This window comes from Odocoileus virginianus, chromosome 13, assembly GCF_023699985.2.
Source record: "Odocoileus virginianus isolate 20LAN1187 ecotype Illinois chromosome 13, Ovbor_1.2, whole genome shotgun sequence".
In the NCBI taxonomy this organism is placed as follows: domain Eukaryota; kingdom Metazoa; phylum Chordata; class Mammalia; order Artiodactyla; family Cervidae; genus Odocoileus; species Odocoileus virginianus.
In genome coordinates, this window is record NC_069686.1 from 769,534 (window position 1) to 797,426 (window position 27,893).

The 27,893-nt window shown below is 42.0% G+C and overlaps 1 protein-coding gene across 3 annotated transcripts in view; it reads right to left on the bottom strand.

Moving 5' to 3' along the window:
* Nucleotides 1–20,530, bottom strand: part of MFSD6 (major facilitator superfamily domain containing 6) — an 83,222-nt gene extending 62,692 nt beyond the window's left edge. The window contains exon 1 of one of the 3 annotated variants that reach the window (XM_020904285.2): nucleotides 20,226–20,528. The gene's annotated coding sequence lies outside the window, so the exon portion shown is untranslated. Of the gene's footprint in view, nucleotides 1–20,225 lie in introns of all 3 variants that reach the window. The other 2 variants (XM_070475854.1, XM_070475853.1) reach the window with 2 other exon arrangements.
* Nucleotides 20,531–27,893: the final 7,363 nt, after the last annotated feature.

Here is a 27,893-nt window from a genome sequence, read left to right on the forward strand (position 1 = left end):
TCACAATGCTGTACAACCATCATCTCTCTCTAGTTCCCAAATCACAGTTTTCTTAATCATACAGAAAACTTTTTTCATCTCCCACAAAACTTGAAGGAAAAGCAAAATCCAATCTTCTGCTGCCAAGCTAAAAGATTCTCCTCAATGTTCTCTACTTATTTTTCTTTCATCATTAGTGCCTCCACCTACTCAAATCAGCACCTCCAATTCTATTTCATCACCTGAAAAACACAGTAATTCTCCTTTGGACTTATTTTCTAAATTAATTTCAGTTTGAGCTCAAACTTCAAAGAAATATTTGTCATTTCTAAAATGTATAAAAATTATATGACACTTCTGGTGAAAATGGCAGATTGAGCACATCTGTTTTACTGCATCCTTAAACCTGACCAAAACGGCAACACCAACAAACACCCACGCTTCTAAAGCCATCATCCAAGCTGTGAAAATTAACAGGTACATAATAGCAATAAAATAAAATTCTGGAAGCCAAAACATAGAAAACTGGTAAATAATGGTGAATCTGAGAAAACTGATACCCTGGTTGACAGTGGGGAAAGCCAAGAACAACAAATTACAATTTATTCCTCAGAGTCCCTCAAAGGCTCACAGGCTGGCCTTACCAGGTTTATCTGCAAGTAAGAGGGTATGTGTTTAAAGGAGGGGTTGCTGCTAACAACAGGGTTAATGGAAAGTCTGGACCCCAGCGCAGAAGGCTCAGTCCCCTGCTCCCCTCCACCTAGCTAACCAGTCAACTAGAGGATATCCCTCTGGAGAGAATAAAACAGTTCTTGAGTCACAGAGGACCAGTAACAGCTGAGCGTACGGGTGCCATACTGAAAAGAGGGGGTTCTGAGTGAACATACACGTCCTAGATTCAAGCCCCGGCCTGGACCCCAAGCCCCATCCCACTTTCCACACTAGGTTCTCAGAGGCTGGAAGGTTCTTCCCTGGAGAATTTGACCAATCCAAGAGAAATGACCTCTCAATCATGATACTGAAACCTCCCCAACTAAACAATCCAACCCAATCACTCCACACAGTTCAGGGTCTTAACAAGCCCTGCCACTAAATGTGAGCAGTCACCAAGAATTACAAGACATTGGAGGAAAGGCTCTTACAGGAAAGATGGAGTCGAAACAGACAGGAAAAAAATCAATATGGAGCAAACAGAAGTCCTATGAGGAGGAAAATAGTTCTTAAATATAATATTAACATTTTCATAAATAAGACACATACATGCTACAAACATGCTTGAAACGAATGAAAAAAATAGAAAGCTGAAGTACAGAAATAATAGAAAGTCTCAGCAATCTAAGAAATATATATATAAAGAAAAACAAGATGGAAATGTTAGAACTGGAAAATACAATAACCAAAATACAAAAACTCTATGGATGGACTCAACAGCAGAATGGCAGAGAGGGAAGAATCAGTGAACTGCAAGTATAATAGAAATTATACAATCTGAACAACAGAAAGAAAATAGATTGAAAAAAAATTAACAGAGCTTCAAGGACCTGTGGGACTATAGCAGAAGACTGAACATTAATGACATGAGAGTCCTCGAAGGAGAAGAGAAAAAGAGCAGCACTGAAGTACTCAAAGAAACAAAGGCCAAAAACATCTCAAACTGGCAAGAGACATAAACCTACAGATTCAAGAAGTTGAATGAACTCTGAACAAGTGAAACCCACACCAAGACACAACATAGTCAAACTGCAAAAACCAAACACAAAAAAAATCTTGAGGGCAGAGACAGTAATCACAACTTACCAACAGGGGAAAAACTATTCAAATGAGAGAATGTTTGTTTTTTTTAAAGCCAGAAACTAGAGACACAAGAAGCAATACAATATTTTTTAAATGCTGAAAGAGAAAAACTGTCAAGCAAGAAACCAGAAAAGAAGACAGTCCAAAACCCAGGAAACTATAGACCAATATCCCTTATGAACACAGACACAAAAATCCTTAACAAAATATTAGAAAGAAAATTTAGCAAGAATTGTGCACTATGATCATGTGGGATTTACTCCAAGGACGCAAGGCTGCTGCAGTACTTGAAATCCAGTCAATGTAACCCACCATATAAACAAGCAAAGGAAAAAAAAAGTATCATGGTTCTAATAACTGATGCAGAAAAAGCATTTGATGAAATTAAACACTCATCCCTGAAAAGTCTCAGAAAACTGGAATAAAAGGGATCTTCTTCAACTCAATAAAGATCTCCTACAAAACCCCACAGGTAACATTACATTTAATGGTGAAAGACTGAATGCTTTTTCTCTAAGATGGTGAAGAAGGGAAGATGTTCTCATCACTCTTAGGCAACTTAGCGGTAGAAGTTCTAACCAGTGCAATAAAGGGAAAAACAGGAAACAAAAAGTATTTAGATCAAAAAGGAATAAACCATCTCTGTTTACAGGGGCATGATAGTCCATGTAGGAAATCCCAAGAAATCTAAAAAGCTTCTAGAAAGAAGAAATATTTCAGTATAAATTAACAAAACATGTACAGGACTATATGCTGAAAAGCTACAAAATGCTAGTAAAAGAAATAAATCTGAATAAATGGAGAGCTATATCATGTTCATGGGCTGCAACACTCAACACAGTAAAGACTTCAATTATTCTCAAATTTATATACAGGTTTAACACAGTCCCTATCAAAATCTCAGTAAGGCTTTCTGGGAATTTGGGTGAGATTACTCTAAAATTTATCTGATAGGAAAAGGAATTAGAATAGCTAAAGCAACACTGAAAAAGATTTATTACTTAGCCACATACTAATTAGGACTGTGTGATACTGGCAGAAGAACAGACACATAGATCAGTGGGACAGAGCAGAGAGCCCAAGAATAAATCTACACAAATATGTCCAAGTGATATCTGACAAAGACGCAAAAACAATTTGGTGGGAGAAAGATGGTGACCTTTTCAACAAACAGTGCTGGTGCAGTTAGACATCAGTAGGCAAAAAATAAACGGCTCATACATTGTATGAACACTCACTCAAAATACATCACGGATTTAAATGTAAAACTATAAAACTTTTAGGGAAAAAAAAACCCTAGATTGTAGTGCCAGGCAAACAGTTCTTAGACTTAATACCAACAGCATGATTCATAAAAGGAAAAATTGATAAATTAGACATTACCAAAATTAAAAACTTTTGGCTGAAACCAACACAATATTGTAAAGCAGTAATTCTCTAATTAAAAATAAGTGAATTTTAAAAAATTAAAAACTTTGCTCTGGGAAAGACTCTATTAAAAGAATGAAAAGAGAACTTTTCCCGGTGGCCCAGTGGTAAAGAATCTGCCTTCCAGTGCAGGAGACGTGGGTTCAATCCCTGGTCCAGGAAGATTCCATATGCTGAGTGGCAACTAAGTCCACACACCACAACGAAGACTCAGAAAAAAAGAGAAAAAAAAAAAAAAAAAGAGAAAAGACAAGCTGTAGACTGGGAAAAAAAATATTTGCAAGCCACATATTCAACAAAGGGCTAGTATCTAGAATATGTAAAGAATTCTCAAACTCAACAGAAAATATACCAAACAATCCAATTAAAAAACAGACAAGACATGAAGAGACATTTCACCAAACAGAATATATAGGATATACAGATGCAAATAAACTTGTGAAAAAATGTTCATTGTCACTAGCCATTAGGAAGATGTAAGTTAAAAACATGATACACCACTACATATCTATAAGAATGGATAAAATAATAGTAACAACACCAAATTCTGACATCAATAAAGAGAAATTAGGTCATTCATACACTGCTGTTAGGGATGTTAAATGGTACAGCCACTCTGCAAAGCAGTTTGGCAGTTTCTTATAAATTTAAACAGTGACTACCGTGTGACCCAGCAATTGCACTTTTGGGCATTTATCCCAGAAAAGTGAAAACTTATTTTCACACAGAAACCTGTTCACAAATGTTTATAGAGGCTTTATTTGTAACAGCCAAAACCTGGAAACAACTTAGGTGTCCATCGTGGATGAATGGTTAAACAAACTGTGGTACCTCAATACCACTGAAAATTGCTCAGCAATAAAAGGGAATAAATGATTGACACAGTAACCTGAATAAATCTCCAGAGAATTATAAAGAGTGAAAAAGCCAATCTCAAAATATTATGTACTCCATGATTCCATTCACAGATCATCCTAGGAGTGACAAAATTACTCACGTGGAGAACACAAGAGAGACCGCTGAGGGCTCACCAGGGGGTGGTGGTGGGAGGCTACAGAAGTGGGATGGCAGGGACTGGGGCCCTGAAAGTGTTCTGCATCTGGACTGCATCAATGTCAGCTATTATACTAACGGTTTTGCAAGATGTTACCACTGGGGAAAAGTGGGTACTGGATAAATGGGCTATGTCTGTATTATTTCCTATAATAGTATGTGAATCTACAATTATCTCAGAATAAAAGGGGTTAATTTTAAAAACTCAAGATAGCAGTTACCCTGGGGTGAGGTAGTAGCTAGAAGTTCTGGGGCCCTGATAATTGTTTTCTTTTTTAATCTGGATCTTTTATTAAATGGAAGTGTTCGCTTTGTAAGAAGTCAGTGAACTATATTATTTGTCAACAGAAAATTAACTCGGGGGGTGGGGTGGGAAGGAGGCTCAAGAGAGAGGGGATACACACACACACACACACACACACACACACACACTCATGGCTAATTCACATTGTTGTATGGCAGAACCAACACAACACTGTAAAGCAATTATCCTCCAGTTAAAAATAAAATTAAAAAAAATAAAGTGAAGCACAGAAAAAAATGAACTTAAAGACTTAAAATACAAAAAGAAAAGAGATGGAAAGTAGAAGAGAAAAGACAATTATAGGATCACCCGAAAAGACAGGTGTCTAAAAAACTGGAACTTCGAGACAAAACAGAGAAAATGAAGAGATGGGAATTTTTTAATTCAAGAAAATTTCTCAGAACTGAGAGATATGAGTTGTCTGAAATGACTGTGGAGTACTTGACACAGTGGATACAGCAGACCCAAGCCAAAGCACATGAGCAAGCTTTCAGAACTCGAGAACAAACGGATGGCCCTATAAACTTTCAGAGAATAAGATGTGTCACATACGAAGGACCAGGAACCAGAATGGCTTCAGGAATCTCAGCAATAACCCTGGAAGCTATTCCCAACCAAATTATCACTCAAGTTTATAGGGGGGAAAAGACACTTTACATATGCAATTTCTCAAAAAACAAATGTACCTCTCATATATCTTTTCTTAGGTTGAGCACCACTAAAACAAGGGAATATACTTTATTTTGCTTCTGTATTCACAATGTGGATTATCTCACTTCCTTTTTAGAGTCTAAACACTAATATCCTGAGTTGAAACAAGAAGTTTTGTTTGTATTTTTAGATTTGAAATTCATATAAAAAAGTTACTGAATGTGACATTCATATAACAGGTACTGAATGTCATATTACAGGAACATTTTCTTCACTACTTTGCATTGGTTGATACTATGAGAACTACTTAACACCTGGACTCATGTAACAAGAGAAACCTTTCATAACTTTATGATAGTCAAAAATCATTTGAATCTGATGGAGAGGAAAGAATGACTTAGGGGAAAGTCACTCATCAAGGTTTAAATCAACCTCCTAATGTAAGGTATTTTGCAACTTTGAATTAGCATTTGGGCACTTGTTCTTCATCATCCCTTGAAAAATTTAGAAATTATGCTTTTTAAAGGCAACTCTGTGTCCTTCTCTGACCTACTTATAGAATCAGCAGTTGATTTATGGAGAATAACTAAATAAAGGCCACCTGGCTAGAATTCATGCAGCTACAATTTGATCTGTACAAATCTGAAAACTCTTTCTAGTTTGTGATGGAAGGATACTAGTAACTGCTTTTGATTATTATCTTTCAACAAGACAAAGCTCTTAGGACTGCAAAGGCACGAAAGTGTACAAAGGTGAATGACTGTTGTGGAATCTGCCTCTTCCTCTGGGAGCATTTTGACATGACTACTTTATGGCTGCATGAAATTGTGAAAGAACCGAAGCACTTCTAGGCTTGTCAACCCTGTCTGATTCTCCAGGGTCCACCTGGAGCCCCGAGGGTGCTAAGTGCTACCCACAGACGCCCCACAACCCTTCCCAGAAGCCAGAACCTGCCATTTCTTCTTTCATGGTGGACCTTTCCCAAGCTTGTAGCAAAATGTGTATGCTAGGGGACAAACTGATCCATATGGTGGCTAATTCATAGCCTGCGGTTGCCCACTTTAAATAACATTATTGTATTTTAATAGGCGCTTAGTGGGCTATATCATTCTCACTATTATTACTAAGTAAAACACAACACCTAAACAACACTTGCTGTGGCCTTAAAATGGACTAACTCATTCCACACAACAGTTCTCTGGGGCAATATGATTACTTCCCCCACATTTCAGATGAGGAAATTGAGAAACAAAGAAGGTAAATAATTACCCCAAGGGAATAAGTGGCAGAGCTGGGATTCAAATTGAGAAGTCTCTTCTCTTAGCAGTTACTACCTCTTGACATGCTGGGCAGCTACTAGCCAGGGAGCCAAAGACCTGGTCTTGGGTTTCAAAGACTTCATAGTTAACAAGGTGAGCCCAAAACACAAGGAAGATTTAATTGACAAGTCAGAAGAATAATGGAAGCCACAGAACACTAAATAATCATAAAAAAATGTTACTGACAACAGGGGTGCTTCCAGAGTTCAGGGGAGAGAGCCCAGATTCCAGATGGGAGCTGCCAAGAGGATGAGGGACTTAATCCGACCCTTGAAAGATGTGCAGAGTTCTGCTTTAGGCAAAAAGGATGAGAAAACTACTCCGAGATGAGGGAAAGAAAAGACAGCAAGACATCCTTACAAGGTTAACCCTGGGGCTGACAGGCAAATGAGGTGAGCAGACAGTAATAGCTTACAGGAAGCCTCAAGTAGTAAGCTATGGGACGAATGGACAGAATACAAAACACTACATTAGTGACTGATAATGAAGATTTCCCTGGTGGCTCAGTGGTAAAGAATCCACCTGCCAATGCAGAAGATGCGGGCTCACTCCCTGGGTTGGCAAGACCCCTGGAGAAGGAAACGGCAGCCCACTCCCGGATTCTTGGGAAATCCGAGGGACAGGGAGGAGCCTGGTAGGCTACACTCCACGGGATCACAAAGGAATTGGACACAACTTAGTGACTAAACAACAACAATGAAGACAAAGACATTCTTTTTTTGAATCCCACAAATATAAATCTAGCATCAATTATTAGATGCGATGCATGCTTGAGCAACAATTCAAACGGTGGAGAACCTGCTGTCCCTGCTACCGAATCCAGCGGTGAGCCAAAGGCAGGTGCACGCACGGGTGACACAGGCGTCTGCGGTGGGGCCTTAACAGAGTGGGAGTCTCACAGGATGAGTAAGAGATACCCACAAAGAAGGCGCAAGGGATGTGCTGAGCACCACGCCAAGGCCTTCCTGAGTGGGAAGTGAGACGGGCAGAGACTGAGATCCTCACTCTGCCACCGTCAAGCCCTGTAGCCTTGGGAAAGCTTCCAACTTCTCGAAGTCTTATTCTTCCTCATCTACAACATGAGGGATATATGGATATTTTTCCATTAGGGTAGCTGTGAGGATGAAAAAAGATGATGCCTGTTGAACTCTGAGCACAGTGTCCGATCTGTAAGAATGTGCATGTTATTTATTTTGAGCATAATGGAGAGCCGCCAAAGAGAAGAGGAGGGCAGAATGATCACATCTGTATTTTGCAATGATCGTCAGAACTTCAGTATGGAAAACAGATCGGCAGCATTCTGCTACTGCAACCTCTACTAAGGGTTTCCTAACATTTGATCTTTTATTGTACTGTGGCTCAATACAGTAACCCTGTTTGCGAGACAGCAAGAGAGACACAGATGTATTACACAGTCTTTTGGACTCTGTGGGAGAGGGCGAGGGCAGGGTGATATGGGAGAATGGCACTGAAACATGTAAACTATCACATGTGAAACGAATCGTCAGTCCAGGTTTGATGCATGATACAGGATGCTCGGGGCTGGTGCACTGGGATGACCCAGAGGGATGGGATGGGGAGGGAGGTGTGAGGGGGGTTCAGAATGGGGAACGCATGTACACCCATGGTGGATTCAAGTCAGTGTATGGCAAAACCAATACAATGTTGTAAACTAAAATAAATAAATTAGTTGAAAAAAAAAAAACAAACCTGCCTGCCAATACGGGAGATGTGGGTTTGACCCAAGTCATGAAGATCCCCTGGAAAATTAAACAGCAACCCACTCCGGTATTCTTTACCTGGGAAATCCCATGGACAGAGGAGCCTGGCGGGCTACAGTTTATGGGGTCACAGAGAGTCAGACATGACCAAGCAACTAAACAACAACAACTGCACTTAACACTAGTTGCAAACACTAATATCCTGTGACGGAACCATTGCAGATAGAACTTTACGAATCTAATGCAATCTTGTACAATGTCTGGGAATCAAACAGACTGGCAGGATTTTCCTGACTCCTCTTCTGGAGGTTGCTCTCACACCTGAGCTGTTGCATGATTTAGGGGTGATTTTACTGCCCTTTTAAGAGATATTTCCTGTGTGCCCCAACTAGATTATAAACACCTTGAGGGAAGAATTCAGGACTTAGTATATCGCCCTTTACTCTTAAGCCCTCAATAAACATTGGTTATCTTTTACAAACACCTGATGGCAAGATTCTAAAGGTTTTACTAAGGCTTAATGTGGCAGACATTTATTTTACAAAGTGCAGAGAGAAGACCCCTGGCTTTGACGCAGCAGTGCCGCTTCCAGCCTCCCTTTCCTCCATGTAAAACGGAACTGAAAACACAAGCCCAAGTCAACTCACTCTCAGATGGATTCTGGGGCTTAAATGAAATAATGTACGAAAAAGCAATTTTTCTAACTCAAAAGCAACATAGGAAAATTCGGTGGTGGTGGCTGTGATCTTATTCCAGGGTATGATACTTCATTACAACTCTGGGTCTTATTTTACCATTACTCCAAAAGCATTCTTCCCAAGTGTTCTTGTGGTAATCTCTGGCACCACCCTTGAACCCCGGAACCCAGCTAGTATTTTATCCATCATTGCTCATGAATTTACATCCATAACCATTTCCATGACCACAGCTTAGCTGGGGAGTGGGGAGGAGATGCATAGGCTCATTAGAGGACACACTGTTGGATTATGAACTAGAATAATTAAGTAAACCAGGCAAGAAATAACTATACATTTAAAATACAGCCCCCTTAGGAACATTTTAATTATATTTGTAACATAGTAAATATGGAAGAAAGGAGATGAAACTATCTCTAACATATTTCCCTTCACTTGCTAAGATGGTGAAAAGAACAAATAATCTCAGGAGAAGGAAAGGTAGAATAGGCTTTAACCCTAAAAAAGGTTTTAGTGATTAAAGCCAAGTGGATTTTCACTTTCACTATGTGAAAGAGACACTTATATATCAATTTTAAAAATTGTAATTTAGATTCTCAGACCTTATCAGCCATCATGGAAGCAGATTTCTATTCATTCCTTTTAGGCTTTTGGTTAAATATTGTGTCAAGAGGTTACAGTATAAATTTGAAGCAAGGACCAGAACCTCATTTCCTTCTATCTCTCAAATAAACCTCCTGTCTTAAAACAAGCCCAGTGTGAGGTACAAACAGTGGTTTTTTTATATCTTGTGAATTTCTCCAACCAAAAAATCCAATAAGTGTTCAAAATAGGAAGTGAAATTTACTGGACATGCTGTTAGTGACACTCTGCATCTGTCAAGAAGAAAAACAATATAAGGATTTAAGGGGGTCACAGAGGTTTGTAAATCAGAACCAGTGCAGTCATCTCTCTCTAAACCAAGACCAATAGCCAGATGCATCAATGAAACTGTTTAGAATAACCAAGCTCCTGAATAGGTGAATAGGTTGGGTTTCCAATATTCATTGAACTTCTATAGCTGAAGCTTAGAAACCTTTTCCCCACTGAAATAATATGACAAACAGTGGTGGTACTCAGATGACTGAACCAAGAGTGCTAAAAGTTACAATGTGCATAACTTTTAAATTAGGGGAAATTCTTTCTCAATACTTTTCAACCTGTAATGTAAGCAACAGGTCTTGAAAGACAAGCCCACTCAGAGGCTCCCCCCAACTCTCCTCCACCCGGGAGCCACAGAAGTGGGCATGGAGCTGCCAGCTACTTGCTTCCTCCAGTAACAGTTCTAACCTATGAAACTGTGGAGTTCCTGCCAGCGGTCTTTGAAACCAGTGAATAAATGCATCGTACATACATGTTCCACTCATTTTCAAACGCATGTTGATGCTACCATCATATTATCGTCTTGTCTAATAAATGCTCATGCAATTCCGATTAGCTTTCTAACATTACGCGGTTTCTCAGACAGGGGCCCTACAAGGGCAATTAGCTTCAAGTCGGAGTCTGAGAACCATGGTGTCTTCAAACAGCTTGGAGGTAACAGAACAGGTACTGCATTAGAAGAGGAGAGAAAAAGGAAAGCATGAAACCTGGTCAGCATAAGCACAAACTGTTACAGTGGGAGACAGAGCAAGCCAACCCTTATCATTTGAAAATTATCTCGATTATCAAATTATTTACTATTCTAATGACTATAAACACAATCTTTGTTTCTTTGCCAAGAAGTTAACACAGAAAAATCTTAGCTTTTCTTTCTCTTATCTTTTCAAAGCATAAAACAAAGAATTTTTAAAAGGTTGATAGTGAAAGTTGAGTTATTTAAAGTTTTAGATTCTCCTCTGTAAAGTACCACTTTATACTTCAGAAGCAATTTATACAGAATATATATGATTATAAGAGGAATTACAATTCTATTAAAATGCTCTTTTGGTAAGATTTTTTATTTTTAAACCTATATGAATGCTTGTTCTATATACACAGACACACATTCATTTTTTTTTTTTCAAATCTGTTCAGAAAAGGACTGACTTGAGCAAATACAATTATTATAGGCCTATGAGTCTAAAATCCGGAAACACAGAAAATGCTAAATACTAGAAACATAAGAAAATTAGACTGGAAAAATAAGAATTATACTGAGAAATAAAAAGGCAACTCCAAGTATTAGTTCTATAACACTGGGTTAGAACATCAGTACATATGTTAGTTGTGTAAAATAATGCTATATTTATATTGAGTGCTTGATAAATGCTTATTCAATAAAAGACTGGCTTATTCAATAAAAGACTTACTTGGTTATTCTGGCATTATTAGTCACTGAAAAAGTTAAGAGGCTTAAAGAGTGTACAATCTATATATAAGACATGGCATTCTATTTTTTTCTCTCTTTTTTTTTAATTAGTTGGAGGCTAATTACTTTACAATATTGTAGTGGGTTTTGTCATACATTGACATGAATCAGCCATGGATTTACATGTGTTCCCCTTCCCGATCCCCCCTCCCACGTCCCTCTCCGCCCGATCCCTCTGGGTCTTCGCAGTACACCAGGTCCGAGCACTAAGACATGGCATTCTAAACAAAAATCTATAGTTGCTTCTTTCTCAGACATGTCTTTTATGAGTTTACAATCTAGATCAAAATCTAGATCTCACAGTTTAAAATACATTCTTCCATAGGCATGTAGCTATCACCAATGACTTCTCCTTATACCCCCTAACTACACTGTAGTTTAAAACAAAATTTTATATACTAAGCACATTCCAGCATGTGTAATCTAATTTGTCTTGCTTTTTACGCTGTGAGGACTTTGTCGAATTCAGAGCTATCACGTGCTATCAGTTCCTTTCAGAAAAGGATTTGTTACCTGGCCCATTAAAGAAATAAACATACCATACTAATACTTTTGAAAATGAAAACATTCAATGCTGGTAGAGATAAATATTAATAGGCACTCTCATTAACTGAGACTAGCAGGGTCTTTCTAGAAGGCAAGGATTTAAGTGTATGGATGTTTATCATAGTGATGAAAACTGAAGCAAAGTAAGTGATCAGTAATAGAAGCAGTTGAATTATGTATCTGAACATGAGAGAAAAAGAAGAACCTATACCCACAGGATGGAAAACTGAACTTAACATAACTTAAAATTAATAGAATATGGAGAAATGTTCATGAAAAAAAGCATTAAGTGGAAAAAAAAAAGCAAGACACACACAAAAATATTTATTGTATGTACTGTAAAAGTTTGCATTTGTAAATCTTGTCCTTTATACAAAATATACTTTAGAAAAAGATTTGAAAATAACATCAAAATATTACTAAGGGTAATCTCTGAGAAGTAAAATTAGGAGTTACTTTAATTTTTTTTCTTTTAGTTTACTGGATTTTTTTCCCAACAAGTATCACTTTGAAAATACATATTTAAAAGGAATTATTTGAAATACAAAGTATCTGAGTGATAACTGGGACACCTTTGATCCTACAATCCCGGAAAGGCCAATGGGACTTGCTCGATTGAAGCCTGCCTATCACTGTGCAGATCCTGCAGGAACAACTGAAAGGGCCAGTTACAAGGGCTTTGGGACACTCTTAAAAGATGAAACATCTTCAAAATAGGGGAACCTCATTAATAGGAAATAAAAGATAAATGGATATCATTTTTACACTTTTGAAACTCTTTTATTCAAAGTCTCTCATAAAAGTGAGTTTGGGTTCTACCTGTTCATTAAACACAATTTTCCAGAAATCATTTTCAAACAGAAGAAGGCACTCCACAATAGCTACAGAAGCTGGCCTATGCTGGGTTGGATCAGTGCATTTCTGTAAAAGTCACAAAGAGTAAGTATGTCACTTTGTAAGGTTCTGCTTTAAGTGTTTAGTGTGGGGGCTTTGGGCTTGGCTTAGAGATCTCCTCAAGAAAATTAGATACGAAGGGAACACTTCATGCAAAGATGGGCTCGATACAGGACAGAAATGGTATGGACCTAGCAGAAGCAGAAGATATTAAGAAGAGGTGGCAAGAATACACAGAAGAACTGTGCAAAAAAGATCTTCACGACCCAGATAATCATGATGGTGTGATCACTCAGCTAGAGCCAGACATCCTAGAATGTGAAGTCAAGGGGGCCTTAGAAAGCATCACTGTGAACAAAGCTAGTGGAGGTGATGGAACTCCAGTGGAGCTATTTCAAATCCTGAAAGATGATGCTGTGAAAGTGCTGCACTCAATATGCCAGCAAATTTGGAAAACTCAGCAGTGGCCACAGGACTGGAAATCATCAGTTTTCATTCCAATCCCAAAGAAAGGTAACCCCAAAGAACTCTCAAACTACCGCACAATTGCACTCATCTCACAAGCTAGTAAAGTAATGCTCAAAATTCTCCAAGCCAGGCTTCAGCAATACATGAACCGTGAACTTCCAGCTGTTCAAGCTGGTTTTAGAAAAGGCAGAGGAACCAGACATCAAATTGCCAACATCCGGTGGATTATTGAAAAAGCAAGAGAGTTCCAGAAAGTCATCTATTTCTGCTTTATTGACTATGCCAAAGCCTTCAACTGTGTGGATCACAATCAACTGTGGAAAATTCTGAAAGAGATGGGAATATCAGACCACCTAACCTGCCTCTTAAGAAACCTGTATGCAGGTCAGGAAGCAACAGTTAGAACTGGACATGGAACAACAGACTGGTTCCAAATAGGAAAAGGAGTATATCAAGGCTGAATATTGTCACCCTGCTTATTTAACTTATATGCAGAGTACATCATGAGAAATGCTGGGCTGGAAGAAGCACAAGCTGGAATCAAGATTGCTGGGAGAAATATCAATAACCTCAGATATGCAGATGACACCACCCTTATGGCAGAAAGTGAAGAGGAACTAAAAAGACTCTTGATGAAAGTGGAGGAGGAGAGTGAAAAAGTTGGCTTAAAGCTCAACATTCAGAAAACTAAGATCATGGCATCTGGTCCCATCACTTCATGGGAAACAGATGGAGAAACAGTGGAAACAGTGGCTGACTTTATTTTTGGGGGCTCCAAAATCACTGCAGATGGTGACTGCAGCCATGAAATTAAAAAGACGCTTACTCCTTGGAAGGAAAGTTATGACCAACCTAGACAGCATATTAAAAGGCAGAGACATTACTTTGACAACAAAGGTCCATCTAGTCAAGGCTATGGTTTTTCCAGTAGTCATGTATGGATGTGAGAGTTGGACTGTGAAGAAAGCTGAGCACCGAAGAATTGATGCTTTTGAACTGTGGTGTTGGAGAAGACTCTTGAGAGGCACTTGGACTGCAAGGAGATCCAACCAGTCCATCCTAAAGGAGATCAGTCCTGGGTGTTCACTGGAAGGACTGATGTTGAAGCTGAAACTCCAATACTTTGGCCACCTCATGTGAAGAGTTGACTCATTGGAAAAGACCCTGATGCTGGGAGGGATTGGGGGCAGGAGGAAAAGGTGATGACAGAGGATGAGATGGCTGGATGGCATCACCGACTCGATGGACATGAGTTTGAGTAAACTCCGGGAGTTGGTGATGGACAGGGAGGCCTGGCATGCTACAATTTATGGGGTCGCAAAGAGTTGGACACGACTGAACGACTGAACTGAACTGAACTGCTGAGAAAAGCCTTGGTTACCTTGGGCCAAGTGTATTCTACCTTAACCTTGTCCCTAAAAATGCCCAGAGCAGTTATAAGAATTGATCATGTGGCTCATAGGGACCCCCCCCTCCTCTGGGAGTCCTGGACTCTGCTGGCCCCGTCTCCAATCTTCCCCCAATGGAGGCCACATGGGAAGTGGGGTAGGAGCACCTACCGGTAGTTTTTCTACAGAAACACTCAGGGAGTTAACTGCCAGCCTAAGCTTCTTGTTCACCTTCACTGGACACAATTCATCCACAAATCAGACTTACTGAGACAACACCAGTTCCTCTTTCCAGTTCCCCTTTTATCCCCCACAAAGCCACACCAGAGCTCTCTCGGCCACCGCTGATTCACGGCGTCCCATCTCTTTCTCTCCCCCAAGTTCCACTCTTGGTCTCAGATCAAAACATTTCCTCATTCAGAGTTGAGAAAAGAGTCATTCAGACTTGGACTTCCCTTTTTCTGGACATTCTCTGAATCTGTCTCCCGTACTCAAACACAGGCCAGGACAAATGTCAGAAAAGATGTCTCAGGTCTCCTTTCCTCAATCTTCTTTTATATCTCTGGAATATGGTTTTTCTAAGAGCCTAGAATTCTTCCCATCTTTGCCCCCATTCTTTCCTGTCCTTAATATTCAGCAGGACCACCAGGTTCCATGGTAATACGGCCAGTCATTCACATTCCCAAACCTTAACATCTCTTCAACGTAATTGACAAAGGGATACAGGCAGATGAAAGCTACTTTCACTTTTTTCATTTTTCTGGCCAGGCCTCAAGGCATGTGGCATCCTAGTTCCCCAACCAGGAACAGAATCTGCACCCCTACAGCAGAAGCACAGAGTTGTAACCACTGGACCTCCAGAGAAGTCATGAAAGCTACTTTTAATACACAACATTTTGGATATTTTTTGTTGGTGCTGAGGTAGGGGTGTGTATGTGTGTCTGTTTGCATATGCTATTTAAACCCACAGGCTAGCAATATATATATATATCATAACCAGACTATATGATATATAGTATAATATAGACACATATTAATACACAGGTTCACAGTTTAGGAGTTCCACATTTTTTATTTGTTTTGGTTTGGTTCAGTTTTCTATTTGGGCTGAGAGCCCATAAACCATTACCTGAGCAAATGACTCTCATAGTTTCCAAAAGTCTGGCCCAGCCAACTAACTTAAATGATGCCATTTTACAAAGTAGCAAATAAGTATCTTGTAAATGCAAAGAAGGAAGAATAGCTACAAAGCAAATGTTACTGAAACCCAACAATAGGGCTAAGTACTGGATAACATGTCATTCAGGATTTAGGACAATAAATCAAGCTGACACTGGCCTTCTCACCCTCCAAAATGCCAGTAAAGTATAATAATGGCCACAGACAGCTAGTGTTGGGTAATTAACTCTGGAAGAATCATATCCAAGTGGAATGTTCCTGATGGAGACATTAGGGTGTTTTCTTTGTCCCATGCAGAATTCACAGCAGATGTATATGTCTGCATTTCACAAGAATCCAAAATGCTGTGTCCTGGAAAATAACATTCCTTTTGTTCTGAGGAAAAGGTTTTACCCAAACTGGCTTTGCACTAGGGTAGAATTTTGCACTTGATTTGTGGGTTTAAAGAGAACCTACTGAGCAACAAAGTTTCCTAAATCAAAAGACTGAGACTTCCCTCAGCCCAAAACAGAATTAGAACCCTACAGGAAATGTTGGATGTCACCTAAAATTGTCAGAATATCTCTTCTGCAAAATAATTTTACAGTTACCCTTTTCTCAGGATTGCCTATTACATTTACAATGAACCAACCTTATTCACTTTTCCTTCATGTAGAAAACACAAGGAAGAATGTGTTTTCTTGATTCTGAAAAATGTGAATGTATTTGATTCTGGATTTCTAAGTCTGAGCAGGGAAATGCAATAATTTTTAAGAATTCTAAGCAGTGCTTTTTATTAGTATTATATAAAACTAAGCCAAATTGTGGGATTGTGTATATATACATCAGACAAGATTATGTACATATACACATATGTATGTTTCTTAAACTATATGTGTATGGATATATATATATGCATCAGACTAGATTAACTTGATAATAGCTTCCTGCTCATGAAATTATGTTACTAAAAATAATTACATCTGAAGTCATTTCATAGAAATGACACAGCAGGTAAATTTATATCTCCTACTCCTAACTTCTGGGCTTCCCAGGTGGCTCAGTGGTAAGGAATTTGCTTGCCAAGGCAGGAGACAAAAATTTGATCCCTGGGTTGGGAAGATCCCCTGGAGGAGGAAATGGCAACCCACTCCAGTATGCTTGCCACGGAAATTCCATGGACAGCGGAGCCTGGCGGGCTACAGTCCACTGGGTTGCAAAGAGTCAGACACGCCTGAGCACACAACACACGCACTCCTACCTTCTACGTAAAGACCAATTATGCTTCCAAAGATAGCCACCACTAGCAAGAGCAGGAAAACATTCTTACCACCTTCTCCAGCAGGCACACTGGGGTGTGTGGGGGCTTCCCTGGTGGCTCAGTGGTAAAGAATCTACCTGCCAATGCAGGAGACATGGGTCTGATCCCTGGTCCAGGAAGATCCCACATGCCACAGAGCAACTAAGCGCCTGCGCCACAGCTACTGAGCCTGTGCCCTAGAGCCTGGGAACGGCTACTGCAGCCTGCGAACCCGAGAGCCCCTGCTCCCCATTAAGAGAAGGTGCTGCGGTGAGACGCCTATGCACTGCAACTAGACAGTAGCCCTCTCTCGCTGCAACTAGAGAGGACTGCAAGCAGCAAAGACCCAGCACAGCCAAAAAATAGATAAAATAATTTTTAAAAATTGGGGTGTGTGTACCAAAGCATTCTTATTATGGAGGAAAATCGGGTGTACTATAGAATATGCTATAGGTATTATTAAAAAAGATAAAACTTAGTCAGCCAAGACTCATCACCCTTTGCTCCCTTACCTGCAAATTCCAGAATACCACTTTCCTCTTTGATATCCCAAGTCCCATGTTTCACTTCTCTAATATTACAGTTTAGGCACATTCACTTTTTTCTTATTTTCTGTTATTAGGTGAATCAATTCTACTCTGCTTCTCTATTTAGTTTATAAAATAAAAAAAACAAGTGCCTGTTGCAAAAAAAAAAAAAAAAAAAAAAAAGTTTTCTAAGCCCAAAATAACTTTATAAGTAAAAAGGAAAAGTACCCTCCTCTCTTTATCATCTGAACCCACTTCCTTCAGGAAGCCACGTGAAGAGACAGCAAGGTATACGTGTGCTTGTATGCAGGTCTATATATAAATATCTTCTGCAATTTCCTTTTTTCACTTACCATATCATGATATTTTTCCTAAGATAATCTGCCAAAGGAGCTAACAGACATGTTTACATGTATTGCACTTCCTTTCCCTACAATGAGATTGCTAAATCAAGATTTACTGAATAGCAAAAGAAGTAAAACAAAAAACCTCTCGGTCTAATACTAATATATCTGGTTATGATCATTTTTACACTTGCTTTCAACATACAAATGGTGAGAACAAATGGGTGAATGTACATGCATAAATACATATGCCCTATAAGTATGTAGATTTTCTTGCAATCTTACACAGATAAATGTTAACATAGTAATGTATGTATATCAAAATGAAATTAATTGTCAAAGTCAAGAAGCAAAGGAAGGCACCTGCGTAGGTGGTGAGGCTTCCTGAGTCTTGAATAGGGAGGGACACTGTGTGGAAATTTCCGGGGCTTTGGAGGCAGAGACACAGGGTCAAATCTAACCCCACCTCCTACTGATTTTGTGGTTTGTGTAAGTCTCAACCATTTGAGCTTCCTTTAGTCATCCGTAAAATGGGAAAAGACTTATCTTACAGAGTTTAAGAATTTAAGTGTTTAAGATGGTGCCTTGAACATTCTAAGTGCTCAAAAAGTGCCTTATTACCGTTAATAATCCAGAAACTATATATGCTAGACCTGGTGATCTGATACCTCGTTATCACCAAATACCTGCAAACCTTGCTATTTTGTTTATCGTTGTGTTTTGGTTTGGCTTCATGTTTTCATATTAAATTTATTCGTACAGACATTGAAAGTGTCTTAGAAATAAATTACTGTAAACATGCCTAGCAGCTGTAATGCATTATTGAAATATGATCCTTTCTCCTCCTAATCCCCCAGGGTATCTTGCTCTGCGCTCAGTAGCAATTTCCAAGCCTCCTCCTTAAAGCAATCCTAAGTTTTTCCTACAACTTGTGACAAACACAAATCATCTGAGTACCACAAAATCACTGAAAATGCCTCTCATCTCTGCTGATGACCAGCAGCTTAAAGGGTCAAAAGCCAGTCTTTCCAATGAAGCTGCCTCCTGTCCCCTCCTTTCACGTACCAAGGCCATCAATGATGCACACACCTGTAGCAGACTCGTGGTCACATCTTAGGGAAAGGAACGCCCTGCAGACACCAGGGGCCTGCTTTCATCACCTCCTTGGTCCAATGGACATCCACCACACCTTGTGCATTCATTTATTTTGAAGAGGTTAGATTTCCACAAAATCCTAAACTTCTAGAACAATTAGGGGGAAGCTTGTCCACTATACTGTCCAACCATCTCCTTTGACAGTTGAGAAAACGGAGGCTCAAGATGTGACCCGCCTGACGGCATACAAATATCTAGACACCAGCTCTCTAAGGTTCTTTCCTATTACGGACAGGTATGGTTTTATCTGTTCCCGTAGCTCTGGAAAATGTTTATTGAATATTTTTGGATGAAAGGACACGTTCTTGGTTGCGCATGTGTGTGGGAGAGGAGAAATGCACCGTTTCCTGGCCTTAAGGGTAATCAATCCACCTGCCTGGTCACGTGGGGGTGGGTAAATGAGGGGGAAAGTTGCATTTGGGATTTTTCACCATCCTACTTAAATTTGTAGGGGGCTGAGTAGAAGATAAACAGGACCCCAAAAGACTAGAAACCCCTACTGTTACCTCAAAATGGCTCTAGGGACACGTTAGGCCGAGTTGAAGTAAAGAAGCACAGTTCTTCTAGAATGGTAGCAGGCAAGGGAAAGAGGGTTTTTTTTTTCCCCTATTTGTTCACCTGGGGGAAGCAGACGCTGTTCATTTCCTCCTCTAGCCACACTAGCGGCTATGTATCTGTTCGCTGGCTGTCTGGGGGTTTTAGCTTCCCTTTCTCCCGACGATGTTTCTGGCAAGGGCGCGAGTGGGGCTGGGCCAAGAAGGGCCTGGACACTGGGGCCCAACCTCACCCCGCACCCGGGCTGCTGCCGGCGCCGGGCGAGGGCTCCCTTGGGCAGCGCCTTTGTTTTCCTGACTCCAGTTACGTTTGCGGAAGTGCTGCCCGCGCCGGGGTGCCGGCTGTAGCCGGCCCCAGCACCCCAAAAGATGACGAGCGACGGGGGAATCCAAGGGGAGGGAGACAGCAGCGGGCGATCGGGGCCAGCGGTGACACCCCTCACCGCGACGCCCGGGCTCCGGGCCCGCCCTCGCCAGCGCCCCCCACCCCCCTCCGCACAGCAGGTGTGCGCGCCGGAGGGGTGCTCCCCGCCCCCGGGGGCCCGGGCGCCGACTCACCTGCGGCGGGCGGCGGCGACGCTCAGCTGCGCGGGGCGCGGGGCGCCTTCTCCCCCCGGCGCGGGGCGGCGGCTCTGGGCGCCGGGGCGGCGGCTGTCGGGGCGGCGCGCACCATCTCGGGCGGGTAGCCGGCTCCTCCGGGGCTGCGGCGGGGGAATGCGAGCCAGTGGGGAGACCAGGATCGGCGAGCCGAGAGCTCCGGCCGGCCCGACCTCCTCTCCCTGTCCCCTCCTGCCTGCTTCTCCCGCCCGGCCTCCGCCGTTCGCTACCGGCTGGACCCGTTTCAGGGCCGAGCGCGGAGAATCCGCCGCCAGGTGCAGCGCCCCGCCTCCTGCGGCGGCGGCGGATGCGTCGGCGGCAGCTCCTCCCGGCCTCCCGCCCGCCCGGGCGGCCCCGGGGGACCCGCGGCCTCAGCCCTGCCCGGGAACCGCGCCGCGCTGGTGGGGAGCAGACGCGAGAGTCGGTCCGCGGGTCCCCCGCCCCCGGCTGAGACCACCCCCCACAAGGCGGCCGGTGCGGGCCTAGCTCCGGGGGGAGGAGGCGGAGAGGGGACGGACGGCTGGTCGGGAATTGCAAAGATCAACAACAAGCATAGTCATCGTTTATTGAGCATCTATTAAGTGCCACGCAGAACGCCGACAGTATTAATGCGTTCGCTCAGCGTCTTGTAGACCGACCGTGGCCTGGCCAACAGTCCTCAGGTGACCCGGGAGAGAGGGAGCTGGGCAGGAGACAAATAACCGGGGTGGCCGGACTCACCGGGGAAGAGCTGAGACTGAAGCAAGCTTTAAAACTGAGAAGGTGCTACCCGAGTATCTCGCTGAAGAGATAACGATGTCTGTTGCATCAGAAATGTAATTAGAGTTGTATTTCTGGCTAGACATGCAGAGAGGGTGGGGAGAGGGTGGCTGTAAAAGGTGTTCCTTCAGCAGGCATTTTTGGGGCGCCTGTGATGGGCCTTTGGGGTACCAGATCCTGCTCTCAAGGAGTCTTGATCTGGCAATAATGACAATAATAGTGACAGCTAACACGGATGAACGTTTCTCCTAGAGGAAGCTCTGTTTAAGTACGGTTTGAGTTTTACCGTAATCCTAAAAGTATAGGTACTATCATTCCCATTTTACAGCTGAGGACACCAAGCCTGAAACTGAATGTGACCTACCTAAAATGACTTAAATAGTAAATGGGTGAGAAGGCTTTCATGTCTAGAGTTTAAGCTCTTAACCATGAAATCATACTGATGAGAATTTTATAGGCCATGAAGTTTTAGGATTAGAGGCTCCTCTTTACAGAGAATAAAACAAAGTTACACAGTCACCTTGGCCCCTCCTGGAATCTGGGATTGGGTACCTTATGCTCCATTAGCCTCATGATAAATCCACTTGCAATACAGATAAAAGCAAAACAATGAAAAGCACTGAGTGTTAAAGTTTCATGAAGGAGATCGAGGTGGTGACTAGACTCTGAAAATGACAGGTTTTGGTCTGATGTCGCCTAGAGACAGCTTCCCACGCAGAATTTGGAACTGAACAACTCCAACCAGTTGGTAGCTGTCATAATAGAATTATCATGCTTCTTATCTGTCCCGATATTAAAGAAGCAACCTTTTGAAAAAGAAAGAAAAAGAAAAGGAAGAATGTGAACAAACTCCAGGTCTAACATGATCCAGGTCCTGTTTAAGAAAGGAAGGCAGGGTGGGTGGGGGATTGTTCTTAACTTAGAGCTGCCCAGAGGTGGTTCCATGTTGACACGTGAGGCAAAATCATTCTAGAAGTTAAAGCTGGTTTCAGATAGGAATGGTGCCCTCAAGGGTCAGCAGAGCACAAAATGTTGTTTTAATTGGCCTTTTTAGGGCAGGATTTTTTCCTGGTATGTGTGTGTTCAGTCGTGTCTGATTCTTTGCGACCCCAGAGACTGTAGTCCACCAGGCTCCTCTGTCTATGGATTCTCCGGGCAGGAATACTAGAGCGGGTTGCCATTTCTTACTCCCGGTTTTTCCTGGTAGCCCCTTCCCCATCAGTGTAACTAAGGAGAAGATGCAAACATGCAGAAACGAAAAGGGCCCTGCCTCTCCTCCCCCATCTGCTACCCCTGTGAGGTGACTAGTGGCTGTGGGCTGGGAAATCAGCTGTCCCAGAGGTCATTGCCCAGAAAGGTTCGAAGACACAATTAGGGTGTTGAAATCATGTGGCTAATTGAATCAAGTTAAAATGCAGAAGAAGAGATCGGGAGCTAGATTAACACAGAGACTAGGGTATAAGCAGATGGTATATTTTATGAAATATGCAGAGAACCTATGCCTTTATCTCCTGTGTCAGTTTTCCTATACTGATGGTGGGATTATAAGGATCAGAGTTGAGGTCGATCCTGGCAGTCAGAGGGTACCTGGGGCCAGAGCAAGCACATATTTTCTCTATTGAGAGATAAGAAGTGAGGATGGCTGGCTACAGTTCCAGCTCACCAATTAGCCTGATGAGCAGCTGCGGGATTTTATCGGCATTTCTCAGGCAGAGAACAAATGGAGGCTGTGTTCTTGTCACCAGTGGGTGGTCATTTGAAGCCTGCCTGAATATTGAGTGCTAATAAGCCTCATGAATATTTACTGTACCAAGAATATTTGGTGCCTACTTGGACTTTCCGACATTTCCTCTCTATGTTCAGCTGACATATGCACTACTTAGTCTTACAAACTACTTGCTTTTATTTAATTTCATTTCTTCTCCTTACAGTGTTTGTTTCTCTTATTTCCTTTGGCAGAATTGACCCCTTAAATAGCAAACATATTACAATAGGTAATAATGAGAAAAAAATAGCTAACACTTACATAGAACTTACCTGTGCCAGGTACTGTCCAAAGCCCTTTTTATGTATTTCTTGATTTAAGCCTCACAACAGTCACATACACGTAGGTAGTTATCGCCTCATTTTACAAAAGAGGAAATTGGTGCATATAAATGTGGAGTGACTTGGCCAAACCCACACCACTTGTCAGTGACAGGATCTGCATCGAGGTAGACTCGCACCCAGGTCATCTGGCTCCAGGGCCCAGGCTGTTAATCAGTCCCTCTTCCTAGCACATGCAAACTCTTACAAACATGAATATTCACATATGGCAGACTGGGGATTTTATTTTAAGCCAAATGATGCCATCCAGTTTTCTCTGTCAGCAACATAGGACACTATGATCCATACCGCACCTTGAAACTCTCCCTGCCTCTGACTTCTGTGACCTACAGCCTTGGGTTTTGCAATTCCTCCCAGGCCACTCCCCCGTTCCACTTCAGTTTTGTTCTTGGCCTTTCTTTCCTCCTTTTTTTCTGTGACTGCTCTCACCCCCGCCCTTGGCTTTAATCCCGGAATATTTAAGGATGCCCCCCTACCCCTATCTCCAGGGCAGCGCCTCTCCTCGCTGCCAGACCCAAGTGGCCAGTTCCAGCAGGTTGTCTGTTTCACAGACGCCCATCCGCCAGCCCTCCCCCACTGGCTTTTACGTCTGGGCTCCCAAACCGTCACGGGCTTCCCTGGTGGCTGAGATGGTAAAGAATCTGCCTGCAGTGCAGGAGACCTGGGTTTGATCCCTGGGTTAGGAGGATGCCTTGGAGAAGGGAATGCAACCCACTCCAGTATTCTTGCTTGGAGAATCCCATGGACAGAGGAACCTGGTGGGTTACAGTCTCTGAGGTCGCAAAGAGTCAGACACATCTGTGCGATTGACACTTTCACTTTCAAACCATCACCCCCACTCAGTTGCGCAACGCGCTGTACTTACCTCTCCCTTCACCCTAACCCCCACACCCAGCATATTAATTTCCTATGCTGCTCTAACAAGCTACCATGAATGCAGTGAAGTCAAATAACACAAATTTACTATCTTACATGTCTGTAAGTTGGAAATCCAAAGTGGGTTTTTCCAGGCTAGAATCAATGTCTGCAGGGCTGCATTCCACCTGCAGGCTTTGGGGGAGAATCCACTTTTTGGACTTCTCCAGCTTCTAGACTGGGCCTCTTGGCTCATAGCCCCTTTCTCCCATCTTCACAGTATATACATACTCTGACGTCTGCTTCAGCAGCCACACTGCCTCTTCTGACTCTGACCCCCCTGCCTCCCTCTTATAAGATCCCTTTTTATTACACTGAGCTCACCTTCCTGGTCTGGGGTCATCTCTTCCTTTCATGAACCCTGACTTGATCATATCTCCAAAGTCCTTCTGGCAATGGAAGGTAACAGAGTCACAGGTTCCTGAGATTAGGACATGGACATCTCTAGGAAGTCATGATTTTGTCTATCATACCCAGGAAACACCAAGCCCTGTGGAGTCCACCTTTGAGAATATTCCTGGAATTTCACCTCTTCTCTCTATTCCTGTGCTGTGCTCATCCATGCGGTTCTCTCTCCTCTGCCTTATGACAGTCCCTTCTCTGGCCTCTCTGCCTCACTGTGCTTTTTCAGCCCAATCAGTCTTCCCTATTTCAACCCAAGTAACCCTGAAGAACACGGGACAGTGTCATTTCTTTGCAGTTCCTCAGGGTTGCACAACACCATGGGGCACCATTCACACTGTCTTGTGCCTCCTGGATGGGCTACCAGCAGACCTTAATTCTCTACTTAAAACCCATCCAAGTGGTTAGGACTTGACATTTTCACTGCCAGGACCCAGGAACCCTGGTCAGGGGAACGAAAAATCCTGAGATCCCATAAGCTGGCTAGCTCAGCAAAAAAAAAAATAAATAAATAAATAAGCCACCCATCCAAGGCCTCCTTTACAGTGACAAAGAGACTCAAAAGTCCAGTAGTTAAATAGGATTATAAATTTTTTTTTCTCATGTAGCAATCCACAAGTAGGCAGTCCGTGATTGATAGCATGACCCCACCATCCACACAATATGGATTCCATGCTTGGTCCAGGGTGACCATTTCCAGCACACGGGCCAGGGAGAGGATAAGCTCTGGCACTTAAAGGGAAGCCCTCAAACTCACACTTGCACACATCATGTCCATACATATCACCTTGGCTGAGATAGTTGCATGTCCATATCTGAGTGCAAAGGAGGGAAACACACTTTTAGGCATGCAGCCAAAGACCCAGCTAAACTCCATTGCTACGAAAGAAAAGGAGAATGGATTCCGGGAGTTAAGGCGCAGTCTTCCACGGGAGAGAAAACAGTGTCACACAAGGGAAAAATGAAGGAAGGTAACTTAGATGGGAAGATAGGGAGGACCCTTTGAGGAAGTAAGAGTAAGCTGGACCTGAGGCATAAATTGGAGATGACCAGGTGAAAAGCTCTGGGAAGACTTTCCCCCTAAGAAGGTGCTGCCTTGAGGCATCAAAGAGCTAAGCTTAGGTAATTGAAGCAGAGGGAGTGGTAGCCTAAGGGGAAATGTCAAGAGATGAGGTTGGAGAAGTAGGAGTTGGAGAAGGTCAGGCACAACATTGATGTGATGGGCATCACATCAAGCATCTTGAATTTTAATTTACGTTCAGTGAGATCTATTGAAGAATGCTTAGGAGATCTGACTTGTGCCTTTAAATCACTGCAGCTGCTACATGGAGAATGGTATGAGAAGGCAGAAGTGGAAGTGAGACTCAGTTGGAAAGGAATTAGTGGTGAGGAGAGAAATTAGCAGTGTCTGGGGGCAGGGTGATGAGCAGTGGGGATGGAGAGAAGCGGATGGATTCGACAGAGAGTGTTGGAAAGTGTCTCAGCACACTTGGCGATGTACTGGGTGTGGGAGGCAAGGGAAAGGAGGTGTAAGAATGACTCACAAGTTTCTGGCTTGAGCAACTGGGTGGATGGTGACAACCTTTAGAGAGAGGGAGAAGACCGTGGGAGGAGCAGGTTGGAGGGGAGAAAGGAAGACCTCACATGTTGGCATAAGTTGGAGGTGCCTGTGAGACTTGCCAGTGGAGCTGTGAAGTAGTCAGTTAAGTCTCTGTTTACAAAACTCAGAAGAGAGGGTTGGACCTGGCAGTTATCAAAATTGATGTGCTATTTACAATCACAGGGTCACCATGAGAGACAATATGCTAACAGAACCCTGAGAAAGGCCCGCATTTACCAGTTGGTGTAAGAGGAGGAAGGGCTTCCCAGGTGGCTTGGTGGTTAAGAATCCACCTGCCAAGCAGGAAATGGAGGTTCGATCCCTGGGTCAGGAAGATCCCCTGGAGAAGGAAATCGCAACCCACTCTTGTACTCTTGCCTGGGAAATCCCATGGACAGAGGAGCTTGGCGGGCTGCAGTCCATGGGGTCTCAAAGAGTCAGACACAATTTAGTGGCTCAACAACAACAGGGGAACAGGAGCCGAGCAAGGATAGCCGTAGAAGCAGGAGGAAGCCGGGAAGCTCTTCTAATTGTGGTCATCTCACTAGAGATGGTAATAAATCTACTGCAATGGGGCAGAGTCAAACTCTGGTGACAGAAGGATATGTAAAATCCGGTCCCTTCCACCAGAGGCTTGTGAACTTACTAGCAAAGGCCTGGTTATAAATAGATTGATTATAATAGAAGGTAGCATATGCTATGAGTGGTACACAGATTATCTTATAAAAAATATCACTCTCATTATTTCTGGCCTATTGCATAAAGTTTCAGTCTTTAACCACCTTCAATCAAATGCTAAGTCTTGCCAGCGTTATCTCCTTGGTATTTTACTAATATGTTTCATCTTATCCATCTCTTTACACAGTACTCCAAGGCCCTAATGCAACAGTCTCCATAATGACTTTGCTGTTTCCATCCTTGCACAGCAATCAAGTATGAACCAAAGCACCTAAAATGGATCTCCGTTATGTGATTTTTTAAAAATATACTTATTTTGGGGAGTTCCCTGATGGCCTCATGGTTAGGATTCCAGGCTTTCACTGTCATGGGCTGGGTTCAATTCCTGGTCAGGGAACTGAGATCCTGCAAGCCATGTGGCGTGGCTGAAACGGACATATATACAGTTAAAAGTTATTGAAGTGGTAAATTTCATGTAATATTTTTTGCCATAATTTTTTAAAAGCGAGTTTATGAAGTAACTAATATGAGAATTGATTTTAGAAGATATGTTGGCAAAGTTCATGGCAAAATTATCCTGTTTATACATTTTACATTCTGCTGATATTATAAATTATATGCAAATTCCACCCTGAAAGAAAAAAAAAAAACACAGAAGTCAACCTGAAAGAATATGTAATGGCAAAATATAGAACAATATGAGAAAGAAAATACATAATAATATTGAATTTTAAGTGAAATAATACAATAAATATCCATGAGTCAACACTAATATAAATAAATGACTGAATTAATAAGTGAGGAAGAAGGAAAACATTTTGTTCAAAAATTCCAATTCATAAATGTAGAAGTAATGAGGAAAATAGAAAATCTCCATTAGAACATCATAGTAATAACAGATCTAGCATGTAGAACAATGTTAAAAAAAAATTGAAGGATTTACAGTATTTAATTTCTACACTTAACTATAAACCTATGGTAATCAAGACATTGAGGTATCATTATAAAGATATAGAGACCAATAGAACAAAATGGAGAGCCCAGAAGTAAATTCACAGGCATATACAACTCGTTTTCAACAAAGCTACAAAGGCAATTCGATAGAGAAAAAATAAGCTTTTCAGCATAGGTGCTGGAACAATTGGCTCTCTGTATTTAAAAAGTGAACC